The sequence below is a fragment of the Otolemur garnettii genome, unplaced genomic scaffold, assembly GCF_000181295.1.
Source record: "Otolemur garnettii isolate 467f Iridium unplaced genomic scaffold, OtoGar3 scaffold00041, whole genome shotgun sequence".
Taxonomy (NCBI): Eukaryota; Metazoa; Chordata; class Mammalia; order Primates; family Galagidae; genus Otolemur; species Otolemur garnettii.
In genome coordinates this window covers 11,623,645-11,631,192 of record NW_003852436.1, presented here as the reverse complement: position 1 = coordinate 11,631,192, position 7,548 = coordinate 11,623,645, and the positions used below count along the sequence as shown (strand labels likewise).

The window sequence follows — 7,548 nt, the reverse complement described above, 5'->3', positions numbered from 1 at the left end:
GGCAGCCTTAGTCTAGGCATGAGGTGGCCTTTCACCTTTCATCGCTGTGGGAAGGTTTCCTCTTAGTCCTTTTATCCTGCCCAAACAGCCAAACTTGGGCCAGATGTTGCCCAAGAGACCAAAACAGAGGCAAACAGTTTTCAAATATATGTAGATCATGAGCAGAAGTCTGAGGCTTAGAGAAAGGCTAAGAGGTCAGCATCAATTTGGGGTGCCCAGAGCAGACTTTGATCCAAAGGACCTGCACTGGGAGAAGGAAGACTAGGTCGGTTCAAGTTTTATGGTCAAAATAATAAATTAATCAGCTTTAACAAAACAAACACCCAAGCCCCACTGATGATAAAGTGTGGCTGGGAAAACCAAATGCCAAATAGAAACCAACTGACCAGTGGTAATCCAAGCTCATGGGCCTAGAAGCTCCATGACCAAACAGAGATTCAAAGACCTCTTGGTGGCTGGTATGCAAGTTTCCATGAGCCAGTCAGTAGAGCTGGTGTTTCAGTTGGTGCAGGGCACCAATCACCAACTCTGGTAGGGTCGTGGCTTACAGCACTCCTCAGTCTAGTCGAAGACACAGGCCAATGGCTTCCACAGCTTCCTGGAAGCTGGCCACAGAGATGGAAGCACTGAAAGACTGGAACAGAGTCCAGGATGCCCTGAAACAAGATGAACTTGACTGGATCCTTCCCTCATGGGGCTTGTCCTGGTGCCTTCACAATCTGCTCATAGGTCACCTTTGTGGTCTTTAGTGCCATATCATCCTTGCATCATGTAGACACCTCTTCCTCCTGCTTTTTCTTTTCCTTGTGCAAAAACTGGATGTAGTCAATGGTCTTCTGTAGATCCAGGCTTTGGTGAGCTTTTGAGAGCCAATGGAAATGTCCTGCTACTGGCAGGTGGGGGCAATAATCTAAAGGTCATCCTAGCCTCTGCGGGGATGGCATCCCTCCTCTTCTGCTTAGCCTGAGTGCGTGCTTGCCACTGCTTCTGGTCCTTGTGTAACTCCTTGTAGGACTCCTGGTGGTAATCACTGTCCTAATCATCTGTGTTGGGGATGGATAAGGCATTGGTAGAACCAATGCTATCAGTTGGATACCACACTCCCCTGGTAGGTGCTTTCTACAAAAAGCTAAGGGTCAAGGTTGTTGCTGAAGGAACTGAGCACCTTGCCCAAGGACCTTTGGATTAAGGTGAATTATGCTGTGAATATTTTGAATCCAACTTAGTTCATTCTTTAACAGAAAATGTCTGCCATATATACAGTCCTCATTGTCAAACCAGTTAGCCAAACCAGGCTTCCTTTCCACCAGAGCATATCTGACTTCATTTATTAAATCCAAATAAATATGTTAAGACATGTCTCGATGATAGCCACCTGCTACAGATAGACAGATAATACTCCCAGCCTTGCCATCAAATGAGACCTTGCCTCCTTTACTCCTTATCACAAGTCACAGGGCTCTCCCTCAGCAGAAAATGTGTCTTTGGCATATCTAAAATATGCAAAAGACAAGGTTCTTTTAAAAAATACTCTATTTCTACTTGTCCTTTTGTTGGGTACCATAGAGTTTTTGACATCCTGGACAATGCATTGTATATAGTAGGATTTGGGGCAGGTGAGGATCCATATTTTCTTCAGTGAAGTAGTGGAAGGGAGATTATAAAAGGGAATATGGAAGAGAGAAGCAGTCTTATTTTCAGGCCACCACTGCTCAATTTAGGAAGAATACGTACAAAAGTTGAGGAACTGGAAACAGAACCCCTTAAATCTAGGCGTGCTTATGTACCTCTCAGAAAATCTTCCCTTACCTCTGGATTTGAAGACCAGAGTCCTGTTGCTCTTGAGAGAGTCTGCCTTGGGCTGAAGAGTGAACCAAAATCCTCCCTACAATGGATGTAGACAGTTGGGACAGTGAAGGACCATGAGGGTTTGCCCTCATCCATCCTGCTCTGGGCCTGCCTCTCTTCTCACTGTGTCTGGAATATGAGTAGGAATGGCTATGGGACACTTGCTGCTGGATATTTCTGGTTTGAAGGCCTTATTCTGGTCACCAGGAGACTGCTTTATCTTCTGGGAATGTTAGGTAAAATGGAGAGTATGTTTATTTTCAGCTCAATATTAACCCAAGAGACTTTCTAATTTTATGTTCAATGGTTTAGTCTGAATGAATCATAGCAGTTTGTTTCAGTAAATGTATGCTTTGCCCAGAAACTAAGCTGAAGTGGGATATAAAATAGAAATGAGATTTTTCATGTATTCATCTATTGGCTTGTAGTAATGCACTTCTGTTATGCCAAAGACCTTTGCGTAATAATGCTTAATCCTTGCACTAACCCTGCAAGAAAGCTCTTATTGCCCCTACCCTATAATTGAGGAAATTGAGGCTCAATGAGGTTCGTTGCCTCACCCCACATCTCATGGCTTGCAAGGGGCAGTAGCCTTGGCAGCCTTTACCATGCCCTGCTTCCCCCTTTCCCTTTGACTGTAGTGCCCACAAAACACAGCAAATCTAGACACAACAATAATAAGCAGTTGATGCATCTTTCTTTTCTGTGTTCTACGTTGATTATCTAAGGTTATGAGCTGTGCCTCAATTAACTACAGAAATTGGATAGACAGCATAGAAAAATTAAAATCACATGTAATCTCCAAATCTTAGCATTTGACAGGTTCTATTTTCATCAATCTGATTTTCTTTCTGTACCCTTGGGTAGAGGTACTAGCATACAGAGGAAAAATTTGAAAGTTAACCAGGAGGAAGGGGGCAAAAAGGGAATCCAAGGGCTTAAATTACATCTGTATACATCTATATGTAAGATGACTATCGTGACATTAGTCTTCACTTTGTAACTCTGGGTTAATACCAATTTTAAGTCACATCCTCAGTTCCAATGTGCTACCAAATGCATTGATTATAGCCATGGTTCTAAATCAAACTGCCACACATTAACTGAGTTCCAGATCATAATCAGGGATGGTAGCAGGTACCTCTGGTACCCACCCCATCATTCCCGCCCAGTCCACCTCTGACTTCAGCTGTAGCTGCAGTAGACAGCTCTGAGTAATCTCAGACTCACCTCGCTCTGTCACTGTCCACCTCAAGGTCAACACTCCTTGGACCTTTTTTCTGGGCAATGGTGGACAGTGTTCTCTGATGCACTGGGGCAGGGGTCCTCAAACTTTTTAAATGGGGGGCCAGTTTACCGTCCCTCAGACCGTTGGAGGGCCAGACTGCGGGCCTTGGGACGAGTTGGCTGCTAAGCAGGACAGGCAGTGGTGGCAAAAACACCCAGAGGGCCAGATAAATGTCCTAGGCGGGCCGCATGTGGCCCGCGGCCCATAGTTTGAGGAAGCCTGCCCTGGGGTATTCAGCCCACACAAGCGCACAGCCCAGAAGTGGGTGGAAGAGGGTGGCATTTGTTAATGCCCTGGGTCAACTTGCAACAAAACAGAAATGGAAGCAGGTGCATAAATGAGCCAATCTCCCATACTTCAGGAGGACAATCCTGGGATACATTTGTAAACTTTCCTGGGGTCCTGAAAAAATTAAGCTCCTGCTCTCCACAGTGTGACCTCTGTAACAAGCTCACATTAGTATACTGGATTTCCCTCCTTCCGGTCTCAATCTCTCTGCTTTCTCACTCCTGCTTTCTGGAACCAAAATAAACAAACAATTTGCTCCCAAGACTCTTATATTCCACTTTTAGAAGAACCAAAACTAAGACCTAGAGTTACCGGATATTATTTACTGCTAGGCCATTTTCCATGGATATCAATAAATAAGACACGAATTAAATAGGAAAGCAGGTCACTCTAATCAGGCAGTAATTCTTGACCCACAAGTGGGAAAGTCAGAAGATAGAGGGACATGTGCCCCAAGGCAAGTGTGTTCAGAGTCTGCAAGGGCCCTTTTATCCTAGTGATTCTGATTTATCTTTATGGAGGACTACATAATTCCCTCTCTCTGAAAGAATCACAGCCTCATCAAGTAGCTGCCCTGTCACCAATACTGATTAAATGTGTTGTGTAGGGCAGGAAAAGAAGGTTGCTGCAATGACAGCTTTTTAGAGACATAATTTTTTAGATGCAATTTGGTGCTTTATTCAATAGTCTTAGCTATTTTTAATTGGAGTTTAATTTAACTCTGGCCTTCTTGTCCCCATGCTTGGCTTGTGAGAGCCTAGGCTTTTCTTTCTAGCATTTGTGTTGAACTTGAAAAGTCCTTATCACTCCTCCAGGCCCCCTCTGCTTTCTAAATGAATCAGAAAATGAACATGTCATAGAATTGCAACTCTACCCTGACAGCATAAAACTCATGACCTGTTTTTCCATTTTGTCCTTTAAAGAACTGTAAAATCCCCCTTCCCAGCAACTTTCTGGTTAGAATTTGCCAAGTAAGTATAACTTAAAATTTGCATATAATTCCTTTAGCAATACTCTGGAAACCTACAAAATTTACAACTGCCTAAGAGAGCTCCACGCTAAAAAAAAAAAAATTCAGAGAACACTATTTCTACTCAGAATAGAACATTGGAAATAATAAATTGGAATAAGGGCTTTTGGAATGTCGATTTAAACTGGCTTCATAGTAGCCATACATTTCTAAGCATTTTAGTTGGTTGCAGAGATTGCTTTAAGCCTGGAATGGTAAAGCCAGGCAGGCATGGACTGTCCACTGCAGACATTATTATTAGTTGATCACAGCACTCTTTCTCACCAAATTTGTATGCAGTCTCTGTATTCAACAGTACTCTGGTTGACTCATGTATTTAAACTAGTGGAAGAAAATGAGGGAAGAGAAATATAAACTAGCCTTAAAGATATGACCATGAACACAACAAAGGCCTTGCCCACCTGGAGTTAGTTTCTAGTGGGGGGAAACACAAAATAAATTGATAAACAAATACATTTTTAACATTTGAAGCAAAGTTTACTAATGGCCTTCTGAATATCTATTCTCTGCTTCTCCCTCAAATTAACAGAATAATGATTTTTATCTGGGCACACAGCCTTCTAGCTAAAAGACCATATTTCCCAAGCTCTTTCATTGCTGGTTGGGGCACAGAACTACATTCTGATCAACGAGGTGAACACAGACTTGGCAGAAGTAGAACTTGTGGAACTTCTTCCAGCACGTTTCCTTTAAAGAGAGGGAGCAGACCCTTCTTCCTTTCTTCCACCCTGCTGCCGGGAAACTGGATGTTACGGTTGTAGAGACCCAGCCGCCCTCTCAGATTAGAGACGCCATCCTGGGATCTGTGCTTTGAAAATTTGGAAGCATGTTTAATCCTCAATAATTATGGAGGCCCCCTGCTCGTCCTAGACTGTCCATCTCCACACGTTTTCCATTCAGAAAGAAAAATATTTCTACTTTATTTAAGCCATGACTTTTTCAAGTTTCTGTTATTCATAACTTAACCTAATTCTAACGGATAATTTTAATTACACCGTATGTGATAGGCACCAGGTACAGAGAGTAGAATGTGTGTCCAGCAGTGAATATCACTTGACTATAGAAGAGAGGCAGGCTTCAGGGTTTCAAGTGGAACAAAAAATTATACATGTAAAGGTTGATGTTTGGCACAAGTGAAAGTACACATTTTTGTCTGTGGTTTTATTGTGGGTGAGTGTGTGGCTATAGGTTGTATTCATAGGTAGCCTCACTTCAGGAAGTTGCAGTGTTTGCACTGAGTAAATTAACGAATGGTTAAACAGCAATATTAAATTGAGGTATTGTTTTATGTTTTAAAACAGTTTATAGGCCCATAAATTTCCCATTTGCATTGGGTATTCCACGGGAACATGTTTTATCTGCATTCCAGTCCTCTTTGTCTTCTTTCATCAAAGCACCAGCACCACTGAAATGCCAGGGCTCCAATCCTGTCCTCCCCTGTTAAGGCACCAAAGCTGTCCTGATTTGCATATTGGTTGGCATAAATTTAAATATTAATTTCAATAGGCATTGTCTCTAAATCCAGAAAATAAATACAGTCTGCCGCAGTTATACAGATAACCAGTATTTAGGGCTCGTAAGTGACTAGAGGTTTTAAATCTTCTACATTTAATCATACTCAGAATATACTTCTACAGACACTTACACAAAACTGACTCAGTGGCCAAAGTACAGGTTATGAACTTCATAGTGAATTTGTCCCCTCCATTTATTCTCATGTGTCCAGATGTCAGTTTCCAGTTTGGGAGAACAGACAATCCAATTTTAGGAACGTCTGGACCAGGACCATTCTTTTAGCTACAAATGGTAGAAAACCAACCTAAGACTGCTTTAAGCTAAACTGAATGTATTGGCTCCCTCAACTTGTAAGTCCAAGTTCCATGATTTGGGGCACACCTGAACTCAGGTGTCTAAATAATTTCTCTCTCTCCATCTTTCTGCTCTGCCCGACTTGTCTGGCCAGAATCCCTCTCCCTGTGGTAGCAAGATACCTTTGCCAGTCCCAAAACTATGTTATTCTTGTACCTTATGATTTCAGAAGAATAAAGGCTCTCTTCCTCTGTATCAATCCCCCCCCCCCAATTTTTTTTCCTAGCCAGGCTCAGTCAGGTGCCCAGCCTTTATAGTTGACAGCCTTGCCAGAATCACATGCAATTAGGAAGAAGGAACCCCGGAAAGGAAACAATATGAGTAGTAAAAAGAAAAGAAATAAAGGAATATATACTCACAGAAGGAAGCGTGATCATTCACTGGCTTTTACTCACATGAGCATGCACTCAACTTTCCACTGAACTACAAAAGCTCTGTCCCTTCTTAGCAAGTCTAGGCTCCTACGTCACATCCTACTCCCGCCACCGCTTGTCAGGTCCCAGGACTGGCCAGGTCTCGGGCCCAACTTAACTAGGTTCCCTAGCTTCTAGATTGGCCAAAGGTCCCACTTGCCCAAAGCAGAGTTTCCCTTTGGACTTCCTTCTACTGTATACAAAAGGCTTCACGTTACCTCCAAGTTTCCCTTTTGGTCCACATCCCTGGTGTCCTGTTGTGTCCTGCCTGCTACGCCAAAATGTCGCAACCCCTTGTGCCCCTGTGGCCCTGGTCTTGATCACAGCAGGAAGGAACCAGCATGACTCAGATTAGAAGTACAAGCTTGTAGGAGGCCGGCTACCCCTTCTTAGCAGGGTTGCCCCAAGCAACCTCTGCACTAGCCTTTTATTGAGACTGCAACACAGGTGAGAGGAGTAATTAACAATGACCACGTGCTGAAGGCTTGGGCTCTTTCTCCATAAGGAGCACCTGTGGACGAATGGCCCAAGGGTCCACCCCTCAGCTGCAGATCATCTTGCTCAGAAGTGGTCTGACTCTTGGCGTCCCCTACACTCCTACTGTGGCAAAACCACCAGGGAGACAGCAGCAGGTACTAATGCTTGTCACACTTTCACGTGCAAACACATCACCTTGAATTTTGAAAAATATGTATTCTGATTTGGTAGGTTGGAAGTAGGGCTCAAGATTCTGTAGCTACCACAAGGTTCCAGGTCATGCTGATGGTGCTGGGCCACACTCTGAGTAGCAAAAGTGGACCTTCCATCTCTAC

At 43.3% G+C, this 7,548-nt stretch overlaps 1 pseudogene; it reads right to left on the bottom strand.

The window, feature by feature from the left end:
- Positions 1–481: 481 nt before the first annotated feature.
- Positions 482–7,548, bottom strand: part of LOC100950604 — a 28,737-nt pseudogene continuing 21,670 nt past the window's right edge.